The 15,226-nt window shown below is 44.0% G+C and overlaps 2 protein-coding genes across 2 annotated transcripts in view; both read left to right on the top strand.

Moving 5' to 3' along the window:
• LOC134815899 (cilia- and flagella-associated protein 53-like) overlaps positions 1-15,226 on the top strand; it is an 889,273-nt gene that overhangs the window by 263,359 nt on the left and 610,688 nt on the right. The gene's annotated exons all lie outside the window — the stretch shown is intronic.
• Positions 1-15,226, top strand: part of LOC134815896 (probable ubiquitin carboxyl-terminal hydrolase MINDY-4) — a 623,521-nt gene that overhangs the window by 269,088 nt on the left and 339,207 nt on the right. The window lies entirely within an intron of this gene.

Here is a 15,226-nt window from a genome sequence, read left to right as displayed (position 1 = left end):
TTAGTAGCAGTTAGCATAACAATAATATGTTCAGGTTAAAGTTAGGAACTGCACAGTAAAGTGTAACGCAGACACATTCCTTGCTATCACAGGTTACTTTTATCCATATTATTATCTTAGTACCTGGTTTTGATCAGGTAGATTACAACTATCTAAAAAAAACTTGGCAAAAAACCTTGACCCCCTTTTCACGTGACCCCCTCTGCACGTGACCCCCTCTGCACGTGACCCCCTCTGCACGTGACCCCCTTTGCACGTGACCCCTTTGCACGTGACCCCTTTGCACGTGACCCCTTTGCACGTGACCCCTTTGCACGTGACCCCCTTTGCACGTGACCCCCTTTGCACGTGACCCCCTTTGCTCGTGACCCCCTTTGCACGTGACCCCCTTTGCACGTGACCCCATTTGCACGTGACCCCCTTTGCACGTGACCCTCTTTGCACGTGACTCCCTTTGCACGTGACCCCCTTTGCACGTGACCCCCTTTGCACGTGACCCCCTTTGCACGTGACCCCCTTTGCACGTGACCCCCTTTGCACGTGACCCCCTTTGCACGCGACCTTCTTTGCACGTGACCCCCTTTGCACGTGACCCCCTTTGCACGTGACCCCCTTTGCTCGTGACCCCCTTTGCACGTGACCCCCTTTGCACGTGACCCCCTTTGCACGTGACCCCCTTTGCACGTGACCCCCTTTGCTCGTGACCCCCTTTGCACGTGACCCCCTTTGCACGTGACCCCCTTTGCACGTGACCCCCTTTGCACGTGACCCCCTTTGCTCGTGACCCCCTTTGCACGTGACCCCCTTTGCACGTGACCCCCTTTGCACGTGACCCCCTTTGCACGTGACCCCCTTTGTACGTGACCCCCTTTGCACGTGACCCCCTTTGCACGTGACCCCCTTTGCACGTGACCCCTTTGCACGTGACCCCCTAGTGCTTTGCACGTGACCTCCTAGCGCTTTGCTCGTGACCCCCTTTGCACGTGACCCCATTTGCACGTGAACCCTTTGCACGTGACCCCCTTTGCACGTGACCCCCTTTGCTCGTGACCCCCTTTGCACGTGACCCCCTTTGTACGTGACCCCCTTTGCACGTGACCCCCTTTGCTCGTGACCCCCTTTGCACGTGACCCCCTTTGTACGTGACCCCCTTTGCACGTGACCGCCTTTGCTCGTGACCCCCTTTGCACGTGACCCCCTTTGCACGTGACCCCCTTTGCTCGTGACCCCCTTTGCACGTGACCCCCTTTGCTCGTGACCCCCTTTGCACGTGACCCCCTTTGCACGTGACCCCCTTTGCACGTGACCCCCTTTGCACGTGACCCCCTTTGCACGTGACCCCCTTTGCACGTGACCCCCTTTGCACGTGACCTTATTTGCACGTGACCTCCTTTGCACGTGACTACATGTTATGCCCCTCAGAAGAGTACAGTGCAACTCCTGAGCAGCTGGAAACACTTTGTGCTGATTCCTCCTACTTACTTAAACTACTCACTGAAAGTAAGTACTCGTTCTCCTTTGCTTGTTATTGGTTATTATTTTCATATCTCTTGATAGTTTATTAATCCTTCTGTCAGTGTAAAATGTGTATATAATAATGTTTGCAGGACTAACAACAGTATTAGTGAGCACGCTAACAGTGTTCTGTCTGTTCGGAGTAGCTCTGTACATAGTCCGCAGTAGATCTGATGCTATTAGTCTGGAGTCTGAGAAAACACGGTGGAGTAAGCTGCTACAGGACGATGATGGGTTTTAGAGGAGTAGCTAGCAGCCCTCCCTGGCTACTTGCCTGCTATTAGCTGTTATTATTATGAGAGACATGACACAGTAAAGATTGGTGACACCTTTTTGAGTTACAAGCTTTTGGGAGCGCAAGCTGCTTCAAGATGACACTGCAATTTTGAAATAGTATAATATTCGCCCTCCCACAATAACACTTCTGTTTGTGCAGCTTATCCAATATATATAATATATATCATTTACCCCACACTGAGGTTGTTTTCTTTGTTTCCTCTTCTCCCTGCTCTTCCTCTTTCATTATCTCACTCTTCTTTCTTTGTTTCCTCTTCTCCCTGCTCTTCCTCTTTCATTATCCCACTCTTCTTTCTTTGTTTCCTCTTCTCCCTGCTCTTCCTCTTTCATTATCCCACTCTTCTTTCTTTGTTTCCTCTTCTCCCTGCTCTTCCTCTTTCATTATCCCACTCTTCTTTCTTTGTTTCCTCTTCTCCCTGCTCTTCCTCTTTCATTATCCCACTCTTCTTTCTTTGTTTCCTCTTCTCCCTGCTCTTCCTCTTTCATTATCCCACTCTTCTTTCTTTGTTTCCTCTTCTCCCTGCTCTTCCTCTTTCATTATCCCGCTCTTCTTTCTTTGTTTCCTCTTCTCCCTGCTCTTCCTCTTTCATTATCCCACTCATCTTTCTTTGTTTCCTCTTCTCCCTGCTCTTCCTCTTTCATTATCCCACTCTTCTTTCTTTGTTTCCTCTTCTCCCTGCTCTTCCTCTTTCATTATCCCACTCTTCTTTCTTTGATTCCAGAACTTATTTTACTTATTTAAACTCAAAATAAGGATTTATTTTTTTCTTTGTTGTTGATAATTAGTAAATCAAGTGTTTGTTATTTGTGTTTGTTATTTCAGAATTTTCAACCAAATAATCCCATAATATATTATGTGCATTGTATTGTATATTGTGCATATAACATATGTGCTTACTAATTATTAAAATGTGATATTAATGCTATTGAACATCTCGGAAATTATTTTAAATGTAAAAATAGTTCTGGCATAATATAAGCTGATAACTGGAAAATTCACTAAAATGTTTCAACTAAAAAGACAATTTCACACTTCTTGATAATTATAAAATTGATAAAACTACAAATTAACGTAAATGTCTGTAATGTAACATTATTGTAATGTATTGTTATGAGCAGGACCATGTCACGAGGTGTTTGTACAAGAGCTTCTCAAATACAGTCCCGCAAACTCAGATTCTTACCTGTCAGACCCAAAACAGCTCCAGCTCGCACCAAATACGTGGAACCTAGGTAGGACCAAATACGCTGAACCTGGGTAGGACCAAATACTTGGAACCTAGGTAGGACCAAATACGTGGAACCTAGGTAGGACCAAATACGTGGAACCAAATACGCTGAACCTAGGTAGGACCAAATACGTGGAACCTAGGTAGGACCAAATACGTGGAACCTAGGTAGGACCAAATACGTGGAACCTAGGTAGGACCAAATACGTGGAACCTAGGTAGGACAAAATACGTGGAACCTAGGTAGGACCAAATACGGGGAACCTAGGTAGGACCAAATACGTGGAACCTGGGTAGGACCGAATACGTGGAACCTAGGTAGGACCAAATACGTGGAACCTAGGTAGGACCAAATACGTGTAACTTAGGTAGGACCAAATACGTGGAACCTACGTAGGACCAAATACGTGTAACCTAGGTAGGACCAAATACGTGGAATCTAGGTAGGACCAAATTCGTGGAACCTAGGTAGGACCAAATACGTGGAACCTAGGTAGGACCAAATACGTGGAACCTAGGTAGGACCAAATACGTGGAACCTGGGCAGGACCGAATACGTGGAACCTAGGTAGGACCAAATACGTGGAACCTAGGTAGGACCAAATACGTGTAACTTAGATAGGACCAAATACGTGGAACCTAGGTAGGACCAAATACGTGTAACTTAGGTAGGACCAAATACGTGGAATCTAGGTAAGACCAAATACGTGGAACCTAGGTAGGACCAAATACGTGGAATCTAGGTAGGACCAAATACGTGGAACCTAGGTAGGACCAAATACGTAGAACCTAGGTAGGACCAAATACGTGGAATCTAGGTAGGACCAAATACGTGGAACCTAGGTAGGACCAAATACGTGGAATTTAGGTAGGACCAAATACGTGTAACCTAGGTAGGACCAAATACGTGGAACCTAGGTAGGACCAAATACGGGGAACCTAGGTAGGACCAAATACGTGAAACCTAGGTAGGACCAAATACGTGGAACCTAGGTAGGACCAAATACGTGGAACCTAGGTAGGACCAAATACTTGGAACCTAGGTAGGACCAAAAACTCGGAACCTAGGTAGGACCAAATACGTAGAACCTAGGTAGGACCAAATACGTGGAATCTAGGTAGGACCAAATACGTGGAACCTAGGTAGGACCAAATACGTGGAATCTAGGTAGGACCAAATACGTGTAACCTAGGTAGGACCAAATACGTGGAACCTAGGTAGAACAAAATACGTGGAACCTAGGTAGGACCAAATAAGTGGAACCTAGGTAGGACCAAATACGTGGAACCTAGGTAGGACCAAATACGTGGAACCTAGGTAGGACCAAATACGGGGAACCTAGGTAGGACCAAATACGTGGAACCTAGGTAGGACCAAATACGTGGGACCTAGGTAGCTAATTATTGATAATTATTGATAATTATTGATAATTATTGATAATTATTGATAATTACTAATTATATAAAGTCTAATAACCAGGTAATTACTAATTATATAAAGTCTAATATCCAGGTAATTACTAATTATATAAAGTCTAATATCCAGGTTATTACTAATTATATATAGTCTAATAACCAGGTAATTACTAATTATATAAAGTCTAATATCCAGGTAATTACTAATTATATAAAGTCTAATATCCAGGTTATTACTAATTATATATAGTCTAATAACCAGGTAATTACTAATTATATAAAGTCTAATAACCAGGTAATTACTAATTATATAAAGTGTAATAACCAGGTAATTACTAATTATATAAAGTCTAATATCCAGGTAATTACTAATTATATAAAGTCTAATATCCAGGTTATTACTAATTATATATAGTCTAATAACCAGGTAATTACTAATTATATAAAGTCTAATAACCAGGTAATTACTAATTATATAAAGTCTAATAACCAGGTAATTACTAATTATATAAAGTCTAATAACCAGGTAATTACTAATTATATAAAGTCTAATAACCAGGTAAATACGTGGAACCTAGGTAGGACTGACTTATTTTTACAAGGGAGTGTATGATGATTATTGATAATTACTAATTATATAAAGTCTAATAACCAGGTAATTACTAATAACCAGGTTGCTACAGACTCTGAAGGAAAGCTACTCTGAGTGGGAGATGAGGGGACAGTGTTCTGATGACTTGATAGAGCAAGTGTTGAAACTATTAGACAAGAAACAGGTGCGACACCATGATAACACCATGGTAACACCATGACAACCATCACTCCTACTTCGTAATCTTACAATGCAGATTCACATATTTACTAATTTTTAAATTCCAATATTAGTTCAGTGGAAGAGTAACATTTAAGGTATTACTATTATAATTGTGTAACTGGTGTGTTTACAGAACAATATAAAGTATGAGGTGATATCACGACACTTACAGAACAATATAAAGTATGAGGTGATATCACGACATGACCCTGCACGTGTAGTTGCTGCGCGGCGCTGTCCGGAGGTGGAGTGGGGTAGGAGCACAATGTTAGGGAACACAGTTGAGAGGGGGTACAATACAAACATTGTAACACTGCTCTGTCCTGTCAAACAATCAGACACACAGGTAAGGGGGGGGGGGGGCTACAATACAAACATTGTAACACTGCTCTGTCCTGTCAAACAATCAGACACACAGGTAAGGGAGAGGGGGTACAATACAAACATTGTAACACTGCTCTGTCCTGTCAAACAATCAGACACACAGGTAAGGGGGGGGGGGGGGGGGCTACAATACAAACATTGTAACACTGCTCTGTCCTGTCAAACAATCAGACACACAGGTAAGGGAGAGGGGGTACAATACAAACATTGTAACACTGCTCTGTCCTGTCAAACAATCAGACACACAGGTAAGGGAGAGGGGGTACAATACAAACATTGTAACACTGCTCTGTCCTGTCAAACAATCAGACACACAGGTAAGGGAGAGGGGGTACAATACAAACATTGTAACACTGCTCTGTCCTGTCAAACAATCAGACACACAGGTAAGGGAGGGGGTACAATACAAACATTGTAACACTGCTCTGTCCTGTCAAACAATCAGACACACAGGTAAGGGAGAGGGGGTACAATACAAACATTGTAACACTGCTCTGTCCTGTCAAACAATCAGACACACAGGTAAGGGAGAGGGGGTACAATACAAACATTGTAACACTGCTCTGTCCTGTCAAACAATCAGACACACAGGTAAGGGAGAGGGGGTACAATACAAACATTGTAACACTGCTCTGTCCTGTCAAACAATCAGACACACAGGTAAGGGAGAGGGGCTACAATACAAACATTGTAACACTGCTCTGTCCTGTCAAACAATCAGACACACAGGTAAGAGAGGGGGTACAATACAAACATTGTAACACTGCTCTGTCCTGTCAAACAATCAGACACACAGGTAAGGGAGAGGGGGTACAATACAAACATTGTAACACTGCTCTGTCCTGTCAAACAATCAGACACACAGGTAAGGGAGAGGGGGTACAATACAAACATTGTAACACTGCTCTGTCCTGTCAAACAATCATACACTCAGGTAAGGGAGAGGGGGTACAATACAAACATTGTAACACTGCTCTGTCCTGTCAAACAATCAGACACACAGGTAAGGGAGAGGGGGTACAATACAAACATTGTAACACTGCTCTGTCCTGTCAAACAATCAGACACACAGGTAAGGGAGAGGGGGTACAATACAAACATTGTAACACTGCTCTGTCCTGTCAAACAATCAGACACACAGGTAAGAGAGGGGGTACAATACAAACATTGTAACACTGCTCTGTCCTGTCAAACAATCAGACACACAGGTAAGGGAGGGGGTACAATACAAACATTGTAACACTGCTCTGTCCTGTCAAACAATCAGACACACAGGTAAGAGAGGGGCTACAATACAAACATTGTAACACTGCTCTGTCCTGTCAAACAATCAGACACACAGGTAAGGGAGAGAGGGTACAATACAAACATTGTAACACTGCTCTGTCCTGTCAAACAATCAGACACACAGGTAAGGGAGAGGGGGTACAATACAAACATTGTAACACTGCTCTGTCCTGTCAAACAATCAGACACACAGGTAAGAGAGGGGGTACAATACAAACATTGTAACACTGCTCTGTCCTGTCAAACAATCAGACACACAGGTAAGAGAGGGGCTACAATACAAACATTGTAACACTGCTCTGTCCTGTCAAACAATCAGACACTCAGGTAAGGGAGAGGGGGAACAATACAAACATTGTAACACTGCTCTGTCCTGTCAAACAATCAGACACACAGGTAAGGGAGAGGGGCTACAATACAAACATTGTAACACTGCTCTGTCCTGTCAAACAATCAGACACACAGGTAAGAGAGGGGGTACAATACAAACATTGTAACACTGCTCTGTCCTGTCAAACAATCAGACACACAGGTAAGGGAGAGGGGGTACAATACAAACATTGTAACACTGCTCTGTCCTGTCAAACAATCAGACACACAGGTAAGGGAGAGGGGGTACAATACAAACATTGTAACACTGCTCTGTCCTGTCAAACAATCAGACACACAGGTAAGGGAGGGGTACAATACAAACATTGTAACACTGCTCTGACCTGTCAAACAATCAGACACACAGGTAAGAGAGGGGTACAATACAAACATTGTAACACTGCTCTGTCCTGTCAAACAATCAGACACACAGGTAAGGGAGAGGGGGTACAATACAAACATTGTAACACTGCTCTGTCCTGTCAAACAATCAGACACACAGGTAAGAGAGGGGGTACAATACAAACATTGTAACACTGCTCTGTCCTGTCAAACAATCAGACACTCAGGTAAGGGAGAGGGGGTACAATACAAACATTGTAACACTGCTCTGTCCTGTCAAACAATCAGACACTCAGGTAAGGGAGAGGGGGTACAATACAAACATTGTAACACTGCTCTGTCCTGTCAAACAATCAGACACACAGGTAAGGGAGAGGGGGTACAATACAAACATTGTAACACTGCTCTGTCCTGTCAAACAATCAGACACACAGGTAAGGGAGAGGGGGTACAATACAAACATTGTAACACTGCTCTGTCCTGTCAAGCAATCAGACACACAGGTAAGGGAGAGGGGGTACAATACAAACATTGTAACACTGCTCTGTCCTGTCAAACAATCAGACACACAGGTAAGGGAGAGGGGGAACAATACAAACATTGTAACACTGCTCTGTCCTGTCAAACAATCAGACACACAGGTAAGGGAGAGGGGGTACAATACAAACATTGTAACACTGCTCTGTCCTGACAAACAATCAGACACACAGGTAAGGGAGAGGGGGTACAATACAAACATTGTAACACTGCTCTGTCCTGTCAAACAATCAGACACACAGGTAAGGGAGAGGGGGTACAATACAAACATTGTAACACTGCTCTGTCCTGTCAAACAATCAGACACACAGGTAAGGGAGAGGGGGTACAATACAAACATTGTAACACTGCTCTGTCCTGTCAAACAATCAGACACACAGGTAAGGGAGAGGGGGTACAATACAAACATTGTAACACTGCTCTGTCCTGTCAAACAATCAGACACACAGGTAAGGGAGAGGGGGTACAATACAAACATTGTAACACTGCTCTGTCCTGTCAAACAATCAGACACACAGGTAAGGGAGAGGGGGGTACAATACAAACATTGTAACACTGCTCTGTCCTGTCAAACAATCAGACACACAGGTAAGGGAGAGGGGGTACAATACAAACATTGTAACACTGCTCTGTCCTGTCAAACAATCAGACACACAGGTAAGGGAGAGGGGCTACAATACAAACATTGTAACACTGCTCTGTCCTGTCAAACAATCAGACACACAGGTAAGGGAGAGAGGGTACAATACAAACATTGTAACACTGCTCTGTCCTGTCAAACAATCAGACACACAGGTAAGGGAGAGGGGGTACAATACAAACATTGTAACACTGCTCTGTCCTGTCAAACAATCAGACACACAGGTAAGGGAGAGAGGGTACAATACAAACATTGTAACACTGCTCTGTCCTGTCAAACAATCAGACACTCAGGTAAGAGAGGGGCTACAATACAAACATTGTAACACTGCTCTGTCCTGTCAAACAATCAGACACTCAGGTAAGAGAGGGGGTACAATACAAACATTGTAACACTGCTCTGTCCTGTCAAACAATCAGACACTCAGGTAAGAGAGGGGGTACAATACAAACATTGTAACACTGCTCTGTCCTGTCAAACAATCAGACACACAGGTAAGGGAGGGGGTACAATACAAACATTGTAACACTGCTCTGTCCTGTCAAACAATCAGACACTCAGGTAAGGGAGGGGGTACAATACAAACATTGTAACACTGCTCTGTCCTGTCAAACAATCAGACACACAGGTAAGGGAGAGGGGGTACAATACAAACATTGTAACACTGCTCTGTCCTGTCAAACAATCAGACACACAGGTAAGGGAGAGGGGGTACAATACAAACATTGTAACACTGCTCTGTCCTGTCAAACAATCAGACACACAGGTAAGGGAGAGGGGGTACAATACAAACATTGTAACACTGCTCTGTCCTGTCAAACAATCAGACACACAGGTAAGGGAGAGAGGGTACAATACAAACATTGTAACACTGCTCTGTCCTGTCAAACAATCAGACACTCAGGTAAGAGAGGGGCTACAATACAAACATTGTAACACTGCTCTGTCCTGTCAAACAATCAGACACTCAGGTAAGAGAGGGGGTACAATACAAACATTGTAACACTGCTCTGTCCTGTCAAACAATCAGACACTCAGGTAAGGGAGAGGGGGTACAATACAAACATTGTAACACTGCTCTGTCCTGTCAAACAATCAGACACTCAGGTAAGAGAGGGGGTACAATACAAACATTGTAACACTGCTCTGTCCTGTCAAACAATCAGACACTCAGGTAAGAGAGGGGGTACAATACAAACATTGTAACACTGCTCTGTCCTGTCAAACAATCAGACACACAGGTAAGGGAGAGGGGGTACAATACAAACATTGTAACACTGCTCTGTCCTGTCAAACAATCAGACACACAGGTAAGGGAGAGAGGGTACAATACAAACATTGTAACACTGCTCTGTCCTGTCAAACAATCAGACACTCAGGTAAGAGAGGGGCTACAATACAAACATTGTAACACTGCTCTGTCCTGTCAAACAATCAGACACTCAGGTAAGAGAGGGGGTACAATACAAACATTGTAACACTGCTCTGTCCTGTCAAACAATCAGACACTCAGGTAAGAGAGGGGGTACAATACAAACATTGTAACACTGCTCTGTCCTGTCAAACAATCAGACACACAGGTAAGGGAGGGGGTACAATACAAACATTGTAACACTGCTCTGTCCTGTCAAACAATCAGACACTCAGGTAAGGGAGGGGGTACAATACAAACATTGTAACACTGCTCTGTCCTGTCAAACAATCAGACACACAGGTAAGGGAGAGGGGGTACAATACAAACATTGTAACACTGCTCTGTCCTGTCAAACAATCAGACACACAGGTAAGGGAGAGGGGGTACAATACAAACATTGTAACACTGCTCTGTCCTGTCAAACAATCAGACACACAGGTAAGGGAGAGGGGGTACAATACAAACATTGTAACACTGCTCTGTCCTGTCAAACAATCAGACACACAGGTAAGAGAGGGGGTACAATACAAACATTGTAACACTGCTCTGTCCTGTCAAACAATCAGACACACAGGTAAGGGAGAGGGGGTACAATACAAACATTGTAACACTGCTCTGTCCTGTCAAACAATCAGACACTCAGGTAAGGGAGAGGGGGTACAATACAAACATTGTAACACTGCTCTGTCCTGTCAAACAATCAGACACACAGGTAAGGGAGAGAGGGTACAATACAAACATTGTAACACTGCTCTGTCCTGTCAAACAATCAGACACTCAGGTAAGAGAGGGGCTACAATACAAACATTGTAACACTGCTCTGTCCTGTCAAACAATCAGACACTCAGGTAAGAGAGGGGGTACAATACAAACATTGTAACACTGCTCTGTCCTGTCAAACAATCAGACACTCAGGTAAGGGAGAGGGGGTACAATACAAACATTGTAACACTGCTCTGTCCTGTCAAACAATCAGACACTCAGGTAAGGGAGAGGGGGTACAATACAAACATTGTAACACTGCTCTGTCCTGTCAAACAATCAGACACACAGGTAAGGGAGAGGGGGTACAATACAAACATTGTAACACTGCTCTGTCCTGTCAAACAATCAGACACACAGGTAAGGGAGAGGGGGTACAATACAAACATTGTAACACTGCTCTGTCCTGTCAAACAATCAGACACTCAGGTAAGAGAGGGGGTACAATACAAACATTGTAACACTGCTCTGTCCTGTCAAACAATCAGACACTCAGGTAAGAGAGGGGGTACAATACAAACATTGTAACACTGCTCTGTCCTGTCAAACAATCAGACACACAGGTAAGGGAGAGGGGGTACAATACAAACATTGTAACACTGCTCTGTCCTGTCAAACAATCAGACACACAGGTAAGGGAGAGAGGGTACAATACAAACATTGTAACACTGCTCTGTCCTGTCAAACAATCAGACACTCAGGTAAGGGAGAGGGGGTACAATACAAACATTGTAACACTGCTCTGTCCTGTCAAACAATCAGACACTCAGGTAAGGGAGAGGGGGTACAATACAAACATTGTAACACTGCTCTGTCCTGTCAAACAATCAGACACACAGGTAAGGGAGAGGGGGTACAATACAAACATTGTAACACTGCTCTGTCCTGTCAAACAATCAGACACTCAGGTAAGAGAGGGGCTACAATACAAACATTGTAACACTGCTCTGTCCTGTCAAACAATCAGACACTCAGGTAAGGGAGAGGGGGTACAATACAAACATTGTAACACTGCTCTGTCCTGTCAAGCAATCAGACACACAGGTAAGGGAGGGACTACTTGTACTCCGCATATAACACCATGGTGTTACCATGGTGTTAGCCTGGTGCTACCGTTGTGCCACCATGTTGGCAATGTGCAATCACACTGCAGAGGAAACTCCATGTTGCACCTCCGAAATGGTTTTTGTGAAAATGATAATTTATTATACTGTATTGTACTGCTTAATAATGGGAGTTTGTTTGCGGTAATCAGTAATTATCCAGGTTTTAAAAACACACGTGGGAGGTCACTACTTAGTGAGAGACAAGGACTACAACACCATAGAGTCCTCCACATTGTTAAAGCAAGTTACCTGCCTTGTCAAACTAACTCTTCCTAATCTCTCTGTCTTCAGATGTGACACTTACATAGAGGTTAGAGTCTTGATAGGGCCGGGGGAGGGTTAGAGTTAGAGCTGCAAGTTATTGGTTAGGGGGGGGGGGGTTACAGTAGCTTACCCCACTAGTAGTATCTCCCCCACTTAGTTTGTAACCAGAGCACCCAGTTCCAGGTGTCTTTAGTCATCTAATTTGTAGTTCTGTTAGTACTTAGTGGATACCATTTGTTTAAATAAGAAACAGTTTTCTTTACCAGTTATCTTTATCTGGTAATTTCTCAAATTAATGGCTTTTAATTTATGTATCTTTTGATATAATTCTCTATGATATTATAATATAGAACTTGTTTTCAAATATTACAATCCCTAACCTAGGTTGTTGGAGTTAATGGGTATACCCTGCATCTGTGCCCTGTAGTTGCCATGACGACTAAGAATGTAGATAACAAACTAGTTCCTGTCACTATGACAGCTGCTCATACCATGCTATTCTCTACTGTAAGTACAGGTAGTGGCCGGGTACCATGCTATTCTCTACTGTAAGTACAGGTAGTGGCCGGGTACCATGCTATTCTCTACTGTAAGTACAGGTAGTGGCCGGGTACCATGCTATTCTCTACTGTAAGTACAGGTTGTGGCCGGGTACCATGCTATTCTCTACTGTAAGTACAGGTAGTGGCCGGGTACCATGCTATTCTCTACTGTAAGTACAGGTAGTGGCCGGGTACCATGCTATTCTCTACTGTAAGTACAGGTAGTGGCCGGGTACCATGCTATTCTCTACTGTAAGTACAGGTAGTGGCCGGGTACCATGCTATTCTCTACTGTAAGTACAGGTAGTACCATGCTATTCTCTACTGTAAGTACAGGTAGTACCATGCTATTCTCTACTGTAAGTACAGGTAGTACCATGCTATTCTCTACTGTAAGTACAGGTAGTACCATGCTATTCTCTACTGTAAGTACAGGTAGTACCATGCTATTCTCTACTGTAAGTACAGGTAGTACCATGCTATTCTCTACTGTAAGTACAGGTAGTACCATGCTATTCTCTACTGTAAGTACAGGTAGTACCATGCTATTCTCTACTGTAAGTACAGGTAGTACCATGCTATTCTCTACTGTAAGTACAGGTAGTACCATGCTATTCTCTACTGTAAGTACAGGTAGTACCATGCTATTCTCTACTGTAAGTACAGGTAGTGGCCGGGTACCATGCTATTCTCTACTGTAAGTACAGGTAGTGGCCGGGTACCATGCTATTCTCTACTGTAAGTACAGGTAGTGGCCGGGTACCATGCTATTCTCTACTTTAAGTACAGGTAGTGGCCGGGTACCATGCTATTCTCTACTGTAAGTACAGGTAGTGGCCGGGTACCATGCTATTCTCTACTGTAAGTACAGGTAGTGGCCGGGTACCATGCTATTCTCTACTGTAAGTACAGGTAGTGGCCGGGTACCATGCTATTCTCTACTGTAAGTACAGGTAGTACCATGCTATTCTCTACTGTAAGTACAGGTAGTGGCCGGGTACCATGCTATTCTCTACTGTAAGTACAGGTAGTGGCCGGGTACCATGCTATTCTCTACTGTAAGTACAGGTAGTGGCCGGGTACCATGCTATTCTCTACTGTAAGTACAGGTAGTGGCCGGGTACCATGCTATTCTCTACTGTAAGTACAGGTAGTACCATGCTATTCTCTACTGTAAGTACAGGTAGTGGCCGGGTACCATGCTATTCTCTACTGTAAGTACAGGTAGTGGCCGGGTACCATGCTATTCTCTACTGTAAGTACAGGTAGTGGCCGGGTACCATGCTATTCTCTACTGTAAGTACAGGTAGTGGCCGGGTACCATGCTATTCTCTACTGTAAGTACAGGTAGTACCATGCTATTCTCTACTGTAAGTACAGGTAGTGGCCGGGTACCATGCTATTCTCTACTGTAAGTACAGGTAGTGGCCGGGTACCATGCTATTCTCTACTGTAAGTACAGGTAGTGGCCGGGTACCATGCTATTCTCTACTGTAAGTACAGGTAGTACCATGCTATTCTCTACTGTAAGTACAGGTAGTGGCCGGGTACCATGCTATTCTCTACTGTAAGTACAGGTAGTGGCCGGGTACCATGCTATTCTCTACTGTAAGTACAGGTAGTGGCCGGGTACCATGCTATTCTCTACTGTAAGTACAGGTAGTGGCCGGGTACCATGCTATTCTCTACTGTAAGTACAGGTAGTGGCCGGGTACCATGCTATTCTCTACTGTAAGTACAGGTAGTGGCCGGGTACCATGCTATTCTCTACTGTAAGTACAGGTAGTGGCCGGGTACCATGCTATTCTCTACTGTAAGTACAGGTAGTGGCCGGGTACCATGCTATTCTCTACTGTAAGTACAGGTAGTACCATGCTATTCTCTACTGTAAGTACAGGTAGTGGCCGGGTACCATGCCATTCTCTACTGTAAGTACAGGTAGTGGCCGGGTACCATGCTATTCTCTACTGTAAGTACAGGTAGTGGCCGGGTACCATGCTATTCTCTACTGTAAGTACAGGTAGTACCATGCTATTCTCTACTGTAAGTACAGGTAGTGGCCGGGTACCATGCTATTCTCTACTGTAAGTACAGGTAGTGGCCGGGTACCATGCTATTCTCTACTGTAAGTACAGGTAGTGGCCGGGTACCATGCTATTCTCTACTGTAAGTACAGGTAGTGGCCGGGTACCATGCTATTCTCTACTGTAAGTACAGGTAGTTGCCGGGTACTCAATAATCAAACAATTCACACAATCTTTAGCTTACGTAGTGTAAGATGATTCAAAACTTCAAACAATGTCTGCAT

This window comes from Bolinopsis microptera, chromosome 5 (genome assembly GCF_026151205.1).
Source record: "Bolinopsis microptera isolate Bmic1 chromosome 5, MBARI_Bmic_1.0, whole genome shotgun sequence".
Lineage (NCBI taxonomy): Eukaryota > Metazoa > Ctenophora > Tentaculata > Lobata > Bolinopsidae > Bolinopsis > Bolinopsis microptera.
The sequence above is the reverse complement of the archived record's forward strand: the minus strand, read 5'-3'. Positions and strand labels throughout refer to the sequence as shown.